General features: G+C 34.5%; 1 long non-coding RNA gene across 3 annotated transcripts in view; it reads left to right on the top strand.

Moving 5' to 3' along the window:
- Positions 1-17251, top strand: part of LOC150020733 (uncharacterized) — a 448609-nt gene that overhangs the window by 346867 nt on the left and 84491 nt on the right. For all 3 annotated transcript variants that reach the window (XR_016509813.1, XR_016509802.1, XR_016509812.1), the window contains one exon: positions 7374-7418. This is a non-coding gene — a long non-coding RNA (uncharacterized LOC150020733). The remainder of the gene's footprint in view (positions 1-7373; positions 7419-17251) is intronic.

Raw genomic sequence — 17251 nt, 5'->3', positions numbered from 1 at the left:
ACTGTTAAGAACCTGAAAGAAATCATGAAGATTAATTCTTGATGATAATATATGAGTATATGAAAGGATACCAGGCAATTCAAAAAACTGGTTTAGGCCTTATTTTGAACACTTTCTTCTGATTTTGATATTTGCCATTGATTTAACATTATTCTTCTGGTGTTTTATCAATTTTCACAAAATTTAACTGATGTGTCTCTCTCAAGGAAAATGAGGTCCATTGTGTGTGATGGAGAGAATGTGCCTATGAGTCAAATTTAATTACTGACCCATCCTCATTAGCTGCTTAGAAAATAAACTGCCAAGTTACTTCAGTGTCTCAGGTGGTTTATTGAAGCATATATGTCATGACAGCTTAGATTTAAGTAACTTTAATTGATATCATATAGAATAAGCCACTTTTTATTCATCATAAAACAAAAGCAGTTACTTTTCTGGAACATGGTTGACTATTAAATCTTAATCTTTGAAGCATCTGAAATTCAGTAATTATACTATGAAAATAATCATTGTATCCAGACTCTATAGATGAATTCTGAGGAAGAAACAAATGCATAGCTAATATCAACAACTGCTTCTAAGATTACTTGGGTAATATAAACAATTAACTATGTCGTATATAGTGAATGCAAATGCCAAAGCCATGGTGGAATTATATCAAGTGGATGCCTAGAATGCAGATACTGTTGAACCCTAGTCAACTTTTTCAACTTGGCTAGAAATGTGGAATCAACTTCATCATTAGCAGACTCAACCTCTCCATACTTTTTTATTTTTCTGTCTAAACCTATTCCTGAATCTGTGCAGCCATCTCTTACTTGCATTAAATGGCTTGTCGTCACTCATTTCAGGGGATCTCTTGCAGTCTTCATACAGATTCATTGCTTTCTGGCACAACATGTTGAGGTCAGTCGGAACATGTTTCCTGTTTGTGTGTGCCACACACAAACTTAGTGCATTTTCTAACTAAAGACTTACTTCACAGTGTGGCCCTAACTTTTATAGTTTAAAGTGCAGCAGGGAAACTAGCACAAATTTCTTATTCCTTCTTTATAATTTTATGGATAGATTTATTCTTACTGTAGATCTTAGCAACCTCAATGTATGATTTTTTTAAAGTATATTTTATTCATTATGTTATTACAATTGTCCCAATTTTTCCCCTTTGCTTCTCTTCCCGGTACCTCCCTTCCCTCCAGCAATTTCCCTCTCCTTTAGTTCATGTCTATGGATCATGCATGTAAGTTCATTGACCTATCCATTTACTTTACTATTCTTAACATCCCCTTGTCTATTTTGTACCTATCAGTTATGCTTCTTGATCCCTGCACCTTTTCCCACTTTCTCCATCTTGCACCTCCCCACCGATAACCCTCCAGATTATCTCCATATCTATGTTTCTGTTCTTGTTCTAGGTGTTTGCTTAGTTTGTTTGTTTGTTTTTTAGATTTGATTGTTGATAGTTTTGAGTTTGTTGTCATACTGTTCATAATTTTGATCTTCTTTTTCGTAAATGTGTCCTTTTAACATTCCATATAATAAGGTCTTGGTGATGATGTACTCATTTATCTTTACCTTGTCTGGGAAGCACTTTATCTTCACTTCAATTCTAAATGATAGCTTTGCTGGATAGAGTAATCTAGGTTGTAAGTCTTTGCTTTTCATCATTTTGAATACTTCTTGCCAGTCCCTTCTTGCCTGCAAAGTGTCTTTTGAGAAATCAGCTGATAGTCATATATGTAGGTAACTCTCTTCTCTTGCTGTTTTTAAGATTCTCTCTTTATCTTTAACCTTTAATATTTTAATTGTGATGTGTTTTTGGTGTGGTCCTCTTTGAGTTTAGCTTATTTGGGACTTTCTGTGCTTCCTGAACTTGTACGTGTATTTCCTTCACTAAATTTAGGAAGTTTTCCTTCATTATTTTTTTCACATACGTTTTCAATTTCTTGCTCTTTCTCTTCTCCTTATGGCACCCCTATGATTCGAATGTTGGTATGTTTAACGATGTCCCAGAGATTCCTAAGCCTCTCCTAATTTTTTCAATTCTTGTTTCTTCATTCTGTACTGATTGACTGTTTATTTCTTCTATATATTCCAAATCATTGATTTGAATGCTTGCTTCCTTCCTTTTGCCATTGGTTTAATGTGAATTTTTCTTCATTTCACTTAGTATAGCCTTCACTTCTTTCCTTATGTGTTTGCAGTACTCAATCATTTCTGTGAGTATTGTTATCACCAGTGTTTTGAATTCTACATCTCTTGCGTTGGCTATCTCCTTGTTGCTTAGTTCTCCCACTGGATTCTTGATCTGCTCCCTTTTGGGGGCCGTAATTCTCTGTCTCCTTAACTTGACAACCTCCTGTGTTTGCCTCTGTGTCGTAGGTAGAACTGACACACCTGTTACGTTGTAAGGGGCGGATCCTTAGGTATTTGTCAGTGACTTCCAGCCAAGATGGAGGTGTAGGTAGACACACTTCACCTCCTTCCACAACCATAAGGATTACATATACCTCAAAACAAAAGACAACCAGAACTACCAGAAAATCAAACTACATGGAAGTCCAACAAACAAAGATATAAAGAAGTAACACTCCTCCAGATGGGTAAGAGGGGCGAGACGGGGAGTCGGCAGTGAGGGGGGGACGAGGTGTGGCGGCGGCGGCGGCAAGTAAGTGACTGTGGCCCACCAGTGGAAAGACCAGTCACCCATTATAAAAGTCATGAGGGACCCCTAGAGAGTGATCCTAGTCCGAGGCCAGATCTCATAGCTCACAGTCCCAGAATCGGGAAAATAAAGCCGCATTGCTTCTGACCATGAAAGCCAGTGGAGGTTTGGGCAGCGGAAGAAACTACCTGTTTTTCAGGAGAGTCCATTTAGAGGTCCCCACAGTCCTAGAATGTCTGCAAACCCACCCACTCTGGGAACCATCATCAGGGCAACAGCTAGAAGAGCACCAGTAGCATAAGGGAAGTGGGAGAAGTGCTTAGAAAAGGGGCGAGTGCGGAGCAAGCGCCATTGTTCCCTCTCTGACCCCTCCCCGACATATAACGCCACAACGTGGTGAAGCAGGTCAGCATACAATTCTTTTCTTTATTAAGTCAAGAACTTTCACCTTCTCACTTAAAGAATGCACTCTATATCTTCTCTTTTGCAGATAATAACTTCCAGTATCACGACACTTGCACTTTGGGGCCATAGTTTGCGGGCGTTTAGTGCCCACACATTTTTACGGGAGCGGAAGATTTTTTGAAATATGCACGCAAATTTTGTCGTTATGTAAAATGACTATAAACTGAGAAATACTTTGAATTTTCTTTATGGAACTTTGATTTCTTACCTTAGAATGTATTCTTCATCGTTATTATGAAAGATAAAGGCACTCTATGCTCAGTTTGCGAAAAAACGTAATTTGATGTGTCCGGCATACAATGTATTAAGTAAAATAAGCGTTACTGGAACACAAACACTGTGATACCACCATTGGTGATTTGAAAACCAAGACAGCTACCCTACTAAGGGACTAGGGTCGGCAATGTATACAGTGTGGACAGGCTGGACAAAGGGATAATTCATGTTGGCAGTGGATAGAAAGGGAAAGTGTCAGATTTCATCGTACAATTCAGAATGGCATGCAGTTAAAGACTTATGAATTGTTTATTTCTGTAATTTTCCATTTAATATTTTTGGACCAAAGTTGACTGCAGAAAGTGAAATGATGAATAAGAAAGGGATAACTGTTTTCTCAAATCATAATGTCTTGAGAGCCAGGAAGCTGAAGCTTTGGAAAGGTCAGGACTGGCCTTTTATTGATTTAAACCACCCTATGATAGTTAAGAAGTGAAGATGATTATAATACTATAAAAGCTTTGGATCTTAGACTCATTTATGTGGTGAATCTGTGTGTCATGTACTAAACCACAACTTCCTGTCATAGTTATTAAAGAAACCAAGACTAAGAGACTACAAATAACCCTTACTCTACCCTGCATTATGATTCAAAATACAGAATTAGGTTCTTCAAATTGTAGATTATAGAAGAGAAAATTCACAAGGTCAAATGCTATGCAGAAACAATACAGTTATTTCTTATGAGCAAAAACCTCTGCTTTGCTGATAATGTCAGAAAATTTAGTATTTTAAATTAAGCTTTATTTTTTAATCCTGCATTTATTCCTGTGTGTTCAAGTAGAAGAATATAGGTTTTTGAGTAAACTTATACTACTAGTAGACATTATTTGCTTTGAATCCTAAAGAGAAACTGGAAGTAAACCTTAAAGCTAAAAATGTGAAGGTTTTAATGGTCATTATTCCTAAAATGGCAATACTAATTTTAGAGGAAAATCAAAAGAAAACATATACTCTGATAATAAAATTAGGCTTTGCTCATAAATATTATAGTATACATCTAATTTATTTATATATCTGTAAAATAGGACTTATCTAGACAATCAAAAAGCTTTTAACCCAGTTAGCCTGCATGTAATACTATACTTTTAAATTCTATTTTAATAAATATGTGAAGTATAATTCTCTATTTGTGCGTTATAAAATGCATGCTTTTTTTTGTGTTGGAGGTATATAGTGTAGAGATTATACAGTTAGTTGTTCTTATGTGAAAATGCTAAGGCCTAATTTTGCTCCTATTCAAATGTTTTGAGCAATTTCTTTTCTTTGTAGAATATACTTATTGTGAGCTCTTATTTTGATGAAAAAAATAAAGCCTTTAGGAATGAAAGCATAAAGCTTTTGTACAATATTTTAAATTCCTTTGATTGTTGAACTTTTTTTTGTAAAAGATGAGATTTTTTAAATGTTTTTGGTAGCATTTTAATAAGTAATAATAGTCTCTTAAGTGGAAGAGAAGGAGACCAGAGAATAATTTCCAATTTGTTTTTTTTTAAATTGATTTTAGAGAGAGGGGAAGGGAAGGAGAGAAAAGGGAGAAAAACATTGATGTGAGACAGAAACATTGATCAGTTGCTTTTCACATGTGCCCTGGCTGGGACCGAACCCAAATCCAGGCATGTGCCCTGACCAGGAATAGAACCTGCAACCTTTTGGTTTACAGGTGGATGCTCCAACCAGCTAAGCCACACTCGCCAGGGCCTAATACATTTTATATTAAAAATAGTAACTTGACATTTACTTCTTTGTCCTTCTCCAACTGTCGACAAAGTTTTGCCTTCCACATTATGGTAATCTTCCCTTAAATTGGCAGTCATTTGTACCATGTATCACTTTGAAACTTGTAAAAGTGTTAATTTACCATAACTCTGATTTTGGAGATATTGAAAATGACAAACTGTAGTCTCTACTCAAGGATATTTGAGAACAAAATACACAGTGAATCAGAAGTATATATTTAAGTATTTAACCCTATTTGCTTGTGTACAATTTAATTGTGTCCACCCAGAATGGTGTGTCTATGTGTGTATATTTATATATCTTAATAGTACTGAACTATAATCATGTGGCTTTTTACCAAAAAAAGTGTAGATATACTTTATACTTTACAGATTACTGAAATTTTAACAAACATATTTCTTCATACTGTGACTTCATTTCTCCTTAGTATAATTGGATTAAGTAAGTTGCTTCAACTTTGGCCCACAAAAAAATTGCATCAGCATTCTTTCTTTATGATTTAAGCACAATTGAAAAATTGGAAAAATTAAATCCAGCAAATACATTTTATTACTAAATAATTCTTTATCTTCTTAAAGACAGTAGTTACTTTAGCTAGATACAATTTGCTATTTTGGAAATATTTTCTATCTAATGTCTTTTTAAATATCTAATATAACTTTTAAATTATAAAACTCACCCTTTAATATTTTTTAAAGGAAACATGACTTAACTTTTTACTTTGTCCAATGAGGGCAGAGGCATCTCATTAATATCATGAATTTCCAGAATGGCACACACAAGCTGTTTCTGAGATTGTAGCACAAGAAAATATTCCACAGCTATTGTGTTGCTGCTTGCTCAGTTCCAAGTCTCTTAAAATTCTAGCCTTGAGAGTACAGAGGTGGGTTCTGTGCTTATGTAATGTTGATTCTGTTATTGCACCTTCTGAAAACAAGAGGTTACTGTTAACTGCAAAACAAACTGGGCCAGGGGTTATTGTCTATCTTTTGAAAGCATTTACAAAAAATGGCTTAATAAACCATTGTTGTTACAAAAAATTACATTTTATTAATTAAAAATTACAGATGATTGTGTATTTTCTTTTAATGAAGTCTAACCAGAAAGCAAAAGAGACTGATTTTATTACTGCTTATAATAGTACAGAAGTTTAGAAAGAGGGAGCATTTGTTAAAGAACAATGGTAGATTTTCTTTGAAGGCTGCCCAGAAAACAGATTTGATGTGAAGTATTACTGGATGGCTTCTCTCAGATCCAGCTATTGTGTTATTGACTGGTTTTGTCAGCTTCGTAGCTCATGTGTTCTTTTCCTTGATTTTTTTTCCTGCTTTCTCTCATGATTTGTAAGCAGTTTAAGATTAGAATCCTGTCATCTAATGTTTTGGTTATCTTCCTCCAGCAAGGAAAGGAGTTTTGAATGAGCTAAATGCAATAAATGTCCATGACATAGGTTATTTATTTATTCAGGCAGGAGTATGAAGCTCATTAAGAAGATGAAATTTATCAAGAGAAGAATTTGCAATTCCACTCCCTTTACTTCTTTTCAATTCTTGGAAGTTACAAAGTAACTTAATGCTGCGGCATGAGTGTGAGGTGGGAGTTGGAAATTCTACCCTTACTTCTGCTAGCTAGCTATGTGACCTTGCTTTGCTTTGAAAAATGAGGATGTTGGACCAGTTGATTTTTAATTTACTTTCTAGTTCTAAGACTAATTCTGTTCTAATGAAAAGTACTTGAGTTTTCTTACAGTAATTGCCTATGCCAGGTCATATTTCTCTTAAATCTCTATAACTTGGAACAAGGAAATCTTGTGATCATATCTACACAACTTGGACTGAAATCTTAATACCTACATTTTCAATGCTATTAAAAAAGTAATTAAATCTAGATGTTTTCTTTTGTAATTTTTGTTATTTATTATTGTGTTCTTTCATTTTTGCAATATGATGTTCTTTTTCTTTTCCATCATTAGCAGCTGTCAATAATACAATTACCAAATCGGCTACAGTTATAAACAAGAGTTTTAATTATTAAAAAAGAGTCAATCTGTATATGATGCTCATTTATGTTGCCAGAATTGTGTAGATTTGTAGGTGAGATCACCAGTGCCTTGTCACAGTAAATAGACCAGCAGACAGACTGCTAACACTCAATGTTGATAATAATGTGAAAACAATCCTTCTATTTTATAATGTTCCATGTCATCTGTTTTCTGTTTCCTTTGTAGGGTATCCTTGAAGATTAATCAGAAAACTTTCACTTGCCTATAATGGTAGGAAAAAAACCTTTTTTTATTATAAAATATGTTGTACTTGCTCTATCCAAGTTTCAATAATCGACTTTTCTTGTTAGATGTAAATAGAATTGATGTTGCTTATTCTGAACAACTAAAATGTATGCTAGATCTACTTACTTGCTAAACTTGAAATCATCCAACACATAGTGTTTAGTCTTCAGTTTGAACTTTTTTCATACTATTACATATTATATATTATTGTACTTTATGTTTTACTATAGGCAGAATTTATTTGTGCTCTTATATTTTTTGTATTACCATCTCCACAATTTTATGGTAGTTTAACATTATCATAAGAAATTTCCATATATCAGGAAGGCAAGTTTATAATATATACATTTATGTATATTAATATTTGTAATATATCCTTAGAAATTGAGATGCTCTTATCTATCATAATTTTATATATATATATATTTTGCTATTTTAAACCTGAAATATTTTAAGAAACAACCAAAGTAACCATAAGTATAATAAGCTATCAATTATTTAGTAATATAAATGTTAATTTGGAAGAATTTACTTAATAAAAGTATCAGAAAATGGGGCTCTTTTCTTGGCTACAACTTATATGAAGACAAATTTAGAATTTCTGGTCTAGTAAATACTTTCTCCAATAATAGCTTAATTGTAGCTATTTCAAACCGAATTGTTTAATTGTGGTGAATCATATGCAAATTGTTCAGATGTAGGTCAGCTTCCCACTCTCACATTCTAGCACCACTTTTCTGATTCAGGACGAATTGCTCAATGCCTAAAAAAAGCAGAAGAGTAGATTAAAGACATAGGACAAAAACCAAAACAACAATGACATAAAAACCAACAGTGGACCAGGAATCAGTATGTTCTCATAAGACTGTCAAGGCAGGTTGCATTTATTTAGGCCTTAACTAAATGGTCTCTTATGCTTGTTATGTGTTTGTTCACAATGGTTTCTTCACTGCTGGTGAGCTTTCCTCATATGTAAAATACATGTAATAATAATATCATTCTGTTCACTTACTGAACTGGAGATGCAGTAAAACAAGGAATGTAAAATGGATGGGTGATTCTTCTAATCCTGGATGGGAAGAGCATATTATTTTGGTCATCTGGTTGAGTTACAGAGAAGTAGGTCTCACTACTGAGAAGGATTACCTTGTGTGTAACCTGGGTGAGGCCAACTGAGACATATTGCAGTTGTGGAAACTAAATAAATCCTTTGTTTTTCCAGCTGTTACATTATAGTTTTAATCTATACTTGCCTATTGTGATGTAGCATTGTATCACTTGCTGTTGAATAGCCTAGGTTTTATGATTCTCTTTAATTTTATGTATTTTCTACTACTATACTTATGCAGAAAAAAATTATTTCCAGTTATGAAAGCATTGAAAAATGATAAAGCAGATACATGAATTTGTGGCATTTGTTGTTTTATCTTTAGGTGATTATTTCTGTCATCTTTGTCATATTGACAGAAAAATGTGAGCCTTGCTGGTTATTGATTGAAAACTATTTTGGCTTTAATTTTAATAAAACTAGAATTGTCTATTAATATTAATATCAATTTTTTAATTATAATTATTCACTAGAATTTGATTATTCAATAATTTGAGTTTGTTTTATATAATTTAATTTTAACATTTCTAAATTTTTAATTAAAATATTAATTCTTAAAGAAATATTGAAGAGTTATTGAATTAAATTACTGAATTAAAAAGTGGCAGTGATTTTCTAATTCTTAGAATGGGAAAACAGATGGTGTATACTTTGTATTTCTTTCAATATTAATATTCTTATAATTTGAATTATTTAAAATAAAAATAGAGAATTATACTAAAAAGAAAGTAATGTTTTTCTCAAAGTTAACAAATGTTAGAGTTTGGTATTCGTTCTTCCTAAATTTTTCTTAATATACACAAACACCAATATCAATATGTGCACATAATGCTTTCATACCATTTACATGATTCTGTGTTTTTAACATTTTAATTAGGAACATCCTTCTAGGTCAATGTATATTTTTTATTTCTTAACGGCTGCCTATTATGCAACTTTGATTTGATGTCCCATGATTTATTTAATGGGTCCTCTAAACATTTTTTAAAAATAGAACTTTAAAATAGAATGAAAGATGGTCTTCCTTAATTACACTTTTGGCAGGAATACAAAAGAGTAATTCCCATTTACACATTGAATCAGGAAATTAAGGAGTGAAGAAAAAGTGTTACAGTAAAGAGGCATAAAAATATGATTAGTTAGGTAAATGCCCCTAAATGGTCAGGAGAAACAAAGGCTAATACTATAGGTGTTCATGCAACTGTATTGAAGCTATATAAAATAAAATTCTAATTTTCTCAAAATTCACCCCAAATGACACTTGTTTCCATAAACATTCAGAGACTCTTTCCTTCCTTCTCATTCTCACCAGTTGGATCTCATCCCATAATGTCACATACACAAATTCCTTTTGCATATGTCTTTTTGCCCCAGATAGACTGTTGACCCCTCAAGGGTGATAACGTGCATTATTCATCTTCAAATCTAGCAGATGTTGAATAAATATATCATCATTCAGTTAAACTGAAGTGTGAGAAAGGGGAGAAATCAGGTAGAGATATTTTATCTTACCAAAATTTTATAAGATGCCACTATCTGCTTCTCTATTTTAATCTCTAGAATAAATAATAATTAATTTTTTCTGATGATGATATACAAATAAAATGAATAGTTTTGATATAAAATGAAAGTCATTTTTTTATTTTTTATTTTTTTATTTTTATTTTTAATATGTTTTATTGATTATACTATTACAGTTGTCCCAATTTCCCTTCCCTCTGCTCCCCTCCACCCGGTGGCCCCCATCCCTCCAGTTGTCCCCCCTTTTTAGTCCATGTCTATTGGTTGTGTATATAGTTCTTCTCAGCCTCTTCCTGTCTACTCCATTCCCTCCTACTATGCTTCTTAATTCCTGTACCATCTCCCTCCTTTACCCACTTCCTGCTCCCCGATGACCTCCCCCCAATATGATCCCCATTCCTATAGTTCTTTTTCCACTCTCATTGCCTACTTAGTTTGCCTTTGTTTCTATTCCCTAGCTTCTGTTGTTGTTTCTTGTGATGCAGTTTTCATTTTAGATTTCATAGTTTTGATCCTCCTTCTTCTAAACCAGTCCCTTTAACATTTCATATAACAGTGGTTTAGATCTAATGAACTCTTTCAGTTTTATTTTGTCCTGGAAACACTTTCTCTGCCCTTCTATTCTGAATGACAATTTCACTGGATAGAGTATTCGTGGTTGTAGGTTTTGGATTTTCATTACTTTGAATATTTCTTGCCAGTCCCTTCTTGCCTGCAGGGTCTCCCTTGAGAAGTCAGCTGATAGTCTAATTGGGACCCCTTTGTACATGATTCTTTTCTTCTCTCTTGCTGCTTTTAAGATTCTCTCTTTGTCTTTAACTTTTGACATTTTGATTATAATGTGTCTTGGAGTGGTTCTCCCTGGGTCCAGTTTTTCTGGAACTCTCTGTGCTTCCTGGACCTGTAAGTCTATTTCCTTCCCCAAGTTTGGGAAGTTCTGCTTTATTATATTTTCACTTAAGTTTTCAATTTCTAGTTCTTCTTCTTCACCCTCTGGCAATCTTATAATCCGTATGTTCGATTTCTTATACTGTCCCAGAGGTTTCTGATCCTCTCCTCATTTTCCTTGGTTTCTGTGTCCTCTCTCCACACTGGTTGAGTGTTTGTTCCTTCTCTATGTTCCGGTTTGTTGATTTGAATTCTGGATTTTATTTCCTCACCTTCTGTCTCGTATGTGGTTTTGTTCTTTTCAGTATGAGTGGCTTTCAATCCTTTCTTGTCTTTTCCCAAATCTTTTGTGAATTCTGTAAGCCACCTGATAACAATGGCCCTGAACTGAGCCTCTGACAGGTTTCTTATTTGTTCATCTGTCAGATTCCTCATCTGTTGGCTGGTGAGCTGCGCCACCAGGATTTCTATAGTTGTCTGCCTCATTTTGACAGATGCATTTTGTTTTCTTGGGCCGGCTATAGGGGGCAGTGCCTGTGTACTCGTCACAACCCCGCGACTAGTGGCAATCTGCAACCTTTTTCGCCGCGCTGTGGCCCTTTGTCGTCACTACCCAGCAACCGGTGGCGGTCCAGCAACCTTTCTCGCTGCGCTGTGGCGTTTTGTCGTCACTGCCCAGCGACCGGCGCCTGTCTGCGACCTATTTCGCAGCGCTGTGGTGCTTTGTGTGGGGGCAGGGGTCCAAGATGGATTCCCGCAGTTATTCCTCTAGGAGACCGGGATCCGTCCTCCCGCCCTCTGGGTCTCACTGTTGGAGGTGATGTGGTGGCTGCTTTTCCGAGCGTTGGGGTCGCAAGCTGCCGGGGTTCGACTGCAGCCGGGATTGTCCTCCCTGCCGCTGTCCCTGGTGCAACCGCAAACAGCACCGCCCCCTTTCACTTTTACCTGCCCAAAGGGCGCCGCTGGTTTATAACTTCATATGTTGGGCTTCTGTGTAGCTTTATTTTCTGGAATTTCTAGTTATCTTTTGTTTTGAAGTAGTTGTATTCCTCTCTAGTTGTAGAGGGAGACCTAGCGTGTCCGTCTAAGCCTCCATCTTGGCTGGAAGTCTGAAAGTCATTTTAAATTGAATTTTTTTTGTTCCTGATGTAATAAAATTTATTTTATATTGAATTTTAAATATTTGTTATTATCTTTATGTTCAAAATCATACCTACAAATTAATTATTTCAGAAATATATTTAAAATTTATGAAAAAATATTTGTATGGTGCTGAACTTATTTATACATTACTTCATATGGATGTAAAAACACTTATCTTGAAAACATTATACACATTTAATACATTATTATTATTAAAAGCACAATAAATTTGGCTTGTGGATTAAAAATATAGATGATTATTTACAAAATGGAAATAATACATAAGAGAAGGAACACTATGTGTTCTGTTAGAAGAAAGGGAGCATTGTTTTCAGTACTTCATGTAATACAAGTTGTTACTCATGCCATTTAAATGAATCTTTGACATTATCTCAACTAGAAAAAATAAAGTTATTATAGTTTGAATCATACTTGAAGAAATCTCTGTTTTCACATGAGTTTGAATTCAACAGTGATGTAAATTTAAAATACCCGAACAGATGTACCAGTTTCACTTTTGTCTAAAGATAAATTAGGTGTTAGTGAATGTAAAAGTTTCTTTTGAAACTGAATGTAATACTTAGTGTGTAATAATAACTTTTTCCTCATCTGATTTGCAGAAGTCACTTTTCCCAACTCTGATTTTATATACTTTTTCCTGGGCAAGTTGGTAAAGAGGAAGGATCTTGGTCAGTCTATTATAAGAAAAATGTTTGAGCTCGGTGATGACCTTTACTTGACCAGAACATGAAACTTAGCATTTGAAATGCATGCTTTGTCCTTAAAGAAGTCAATGACTTTGCTCTCAAAGAAGTCTATGTTCTCCCAATATTTGGCCAGGGTTGCAAATGTAACAACGAAAGTGTGTGTAAGAGACCAGTATTATACAATAGGGAGCGGTGTGAACTGAGGAACATATGATCATATGCTCAACACACAAGGGTTCCTTCTACTCATTCCAGTCAAATTTTCTAGCCAATTTTATGTTCCAATGACCATAGTTTGTGCAGGTATAGGGACTTAATTATTGGTATTTCTGTGTGAAATGTTGTGGTTTTTAATGATGGCTCAAATTGTAAAAATTGAAAAGAAAAAAGAAAAGAAACCATGCAATCTACTCAAGATAGGCCTTAGGTAAGCATTTTGCTACCCTTGCATAAATACTGTGTAAATATTTGCTCAATCAATGAGTGAATCATAGACCTCTATATGAAATAGGGAACTTAAAGAACACTTTAACTTTTGTTCTCCCTTGTCCATTAAAAAATTCCTATAAAACTTTAGGTAGGGCCATAGTGACAGCAACAAATATAGAGATCAACCAAATAAATTTTTCAACTGTCTCAAGTCCACAAAAGGGAAAACAAGAATAAACCCAGTAAATTAAGAAAGTGTTGTGAAAATATATTATGATATGGAAAACAATGATGGCTAAGGAATATAATTTTTAAACACATTTTTATGTGATCCCCAATTGACCTTCTGCTACTAATTCATTACCATATTTTCTTTTCTTCAAGTTTTGTTTTTTTATTAATCTTAAGAGAAAAATGGTGAATGGTGATAATGGATCAAAGGGAAGTCAAATGCATGGGAAAAATTAAAAATCAAACATGTAAATCCTGTCACATAATCATTAATGAATAAGCATGGGTCCAATGGCCCTTGATTTGTTTAATATTCTGGCCTGTTTTCCTTGTGGACACCCCCTTCCCTCTTCTATTTCAGTTCTTTGTTACATCATAACACATTTTACTGCACTCAGTGGCATTTAATTATAGTTGATCACATATCCCTTTTCCCCAAAATTGAGAATCTCAAGATCAGAAACAATATCTTTAAATACTTTTTTTTTGGAAAAATCATAATCTTATAGATAATTTGCATGTACAGCACAGAGAATCATTTGAAAGTAAATTGTCACCCTAATGACTCATTACTCTCACTACTTTAGAGTGAGTCTCCTTAGAAACAAGGGCATTTTCCACATAACCAAAAAATAAAAACATCAATATTATGTGCTAAGGACTGAATTGTGTCCCACCCACCAAACTCATATGCCAAGGCCCTAACCTTCAATGTAATGATATTTGAAGAAGGGGCCATTGAGGGCTAAGTAGGTTTAGATGATGTCATAATGAAGGGCCCCCCTCATAATGGGATTAGTATCCTTAAAAGAAGAGACACCAGAGAGCTTGAAGGTAAGCACAATTCTAGGAAGAACTAGGCAGAATCAGGAAGCATGAAACATCATGGTGAGTGGAGGAAAAGGTAAGATCTACAGTCCTCCAAAGTCTAGTAAAAATAATGCAACAAAGAACGGTGAGTTGAGGATGGTGACAAAAGAAAAGTCAGGTAGTGAAGACATTCCCCTGCAATTGTAAACCCCAGGCTTTATCTCTGTTCAACAGAAACATGACATTGTGAGGCTTGTATTGTAGTTTTGATGGTTGATGACTAGGTGTGGAGGAGCTAGGACACACTGAGACTAATTTTGAGGCCATTTTATTAGTGTAGACAAAAAATGACCAAGATCTAAGATATAGAAATAAGAAAAGGGATGAGAGAATGGGAGAAGGGCACTGGTACTTAGATTTAAGAGTCACTGGGGAAATAGAATCAGTGGAACTTCTCACCTATTTAAGGGACATTGGAGGGGAAGAGGTAAATCACAGTGTGAAGGGAAGGATGGAAACTTAGACAATTCCCATATTTATGACTTGGATTCCTGGATGTGTAATGGTATTCTAAATTAAACTAAGATATATGAAAGAACAAGAAAGTATTTGCAAAGTAAGAAGAGATATAAAAAGGAATCCAGTTTAGAGAACAAATTTGAAGTGCCTGTTTAAGAAGAGAGAATGTCAGAACTGGAGAAGTGTATGTATATTTCTGTATGTACATATGTACATTTAATTCACAAATATGTATTATAGCAGGGTATATAAATATGTGCCAGTTCTGTCTGTACAACCATGTAAATGCTCTACTTTCTCTTTAACTTATTGCTGTCAAATTAACTTATTGCTTGAATATATCATTTGAAACTCTAGTAATTCATTCCATATTTTAAAATATACCACAGACAGAGAAGAATGCTGTCTCTAAAAACTAGTTCCAGACTTGTGAAAATATCATGTGTCTTTATTGCCAAAGCAAAGAGGAAAATCTTGTCAGTTACATGCCTGAACCTGTTTTGGTTTCAATTACCTGGATTATTGAGGCAGAAACAACCTTTGTGACTAATTTATCCTTATAATCACCACAGCTCTCTGCTTTGCCTTGCTTATGGACATATTTCCATGTTCTACTATTATTAGAAAGGAAAAGTCACTTCCTTTTATGATGGTTCCAGAAAAACCATTTAAAATACAATTTTCAATTGAAGGAACTATCTTTTTCTGAGCCTCTATTTAGAGAATGACATAGTGAACAAAGGAAATGTTAACCTCATTGTCATCATGTGATTGTTCTGTGATCTTTTACTCCTTTTTACAGCAAACCTCAGTGATTCAATTTCATCAGTAGTGACCTTCGAGCATCTCCTGATTAAAGGTGTTTATAAAGACCGAATAGATTCTTGAACTCTCCACACATTTGGGTCAGTGTTGTGAAGGTTAGGTCTCTAATCAACTAAAGTACCTGCAATGAAACTAAAAAATGCATTAGCCGATAGGAAGAGAAGACTTAGCCCTCAGTCTCCTAACCACAAATTCAGTCTTCCCATACAGCAGTTCCAAAACGTGGGATTTCAACTAAATGAAGACATTAACAACACGGCCATTATTATATCCCTAATATTTCACCCATAATATCGATTCAGTAACTTTTTTCAACCTAGTTAATGAAAAAGGCAGAATGGTAGGGTAGTGCATAAATAATTTATGATGTTCTCAATTTCCCTTTCTGGATTATCTTTTATGAAAGAAGTAGATGACATTTATGTGATGCCACTCATTTTCCCTGCACATAATCAGTGTTATTTTTTTTTAATTAGATGAGGCTCTTCATTTTGTATAATAGGAAATAAAACTATAGAAAGTTTACCTAATTGGTCAGGGAGTTAAAACTTCTATTCTTTTGTTTTCTTTTTTAAAAATACATATTATTTTATTTCATTGCTGTTCAATAGAATCCTAAATATATAAGTTGTCAAACTCAAGTTAAATAATTAACAAATTATCAAAACAAAGTTGAGTTTATTTAGGAATAGCAGAGAATTGCAATTAGGAACAAGGATGCTATGGTGGTCGTAGGCAAGTCCAGAATACAAAAAAGAAAGGCTTGCCATTATTGGAGAAAGGTTCCTTTCTTTTCACAAAATCTAAATACAGTAGTCCCTCTCTATATCATGGTTCACTTATCGCAGCCTCACTGTATCGTGGGATTTTTAAAAATATTATATTTAATTATTTATTGTAGATTTTTTGCTATATCGCAGGATTTTGCAGTACTGTATACATATGTTGTTAAAGTTACATAGGTTTAAGAGTGTGGAATATGTTTAAGGACATAAGTAGTGTTTATGAAAGTGTGGAAAAGGTTAATAAGGGAGTGGGAAAGGTTAATAAGGGACTGGGAGTGGTTTATAAGTGTGTGGGAAGGGTCTATAAAGCCTTAAAATATATATAAATACTAAAATAAATGTAAGGTTCCTACTTCGCGGATTTTCACCTATCGCCAGTGGGGCGGGGGAGGCGGGAGGGGGTCTAGAACGTAATACCTGCGATAAGTGAGGGAATACTGTAGAATGTTGTGTAACTCAAAAATATTTCATAGCCCAAATTCATAAAGCATGTAGATTGCCTCCCTTCATTTACTTTTACCTAGTCAAGGGTTTTTTCATTTGCGATTTCATCAGTGAGTATTAAGCATTCACTATGCTCTAGGCACTGTAGTAGGCTTCAGAGACTCACGGGTATAGTTAGATTTTCTCTCTTCAGAAAGATGCACATAGATCTAAGAGCTTTTAACCCTAATCTGGCTCAAAAGCCTCATGTTTAGCTTCCTAGAAGAGGGAATATGAAGGTGGAATTTGAAGAGTCAAGCCAAGTCACAGGACTGATAAGAAAGTTCCCAGTACTATAGACAAATATTGATGGCAGGAAAAACACACTCGAAGAATAAAAATACAGTGTTTGGAACCCACAGAACAGTG

Source organism: Furipterus horrens, unplaced genomic scaffold (assembly GCF_987537825.1).
Source record: "Furipterus horrens unplaced genomic scaffold, mFurHor1.1.pri manual_scaffold_1, whole genome shotgun sequence".
Taxonomy (NCBI): Eukaryota; Metazoa; Chordata; class Mammalia; order Chiroptera; family Furipteridae; genus Furipterus; species Furipterus horrens.
The sequence above is the reverse complement of the archived record's forward strand: the minus strand, read 5'-3'. Positions and strand labels throughout refer to the sequence as shown.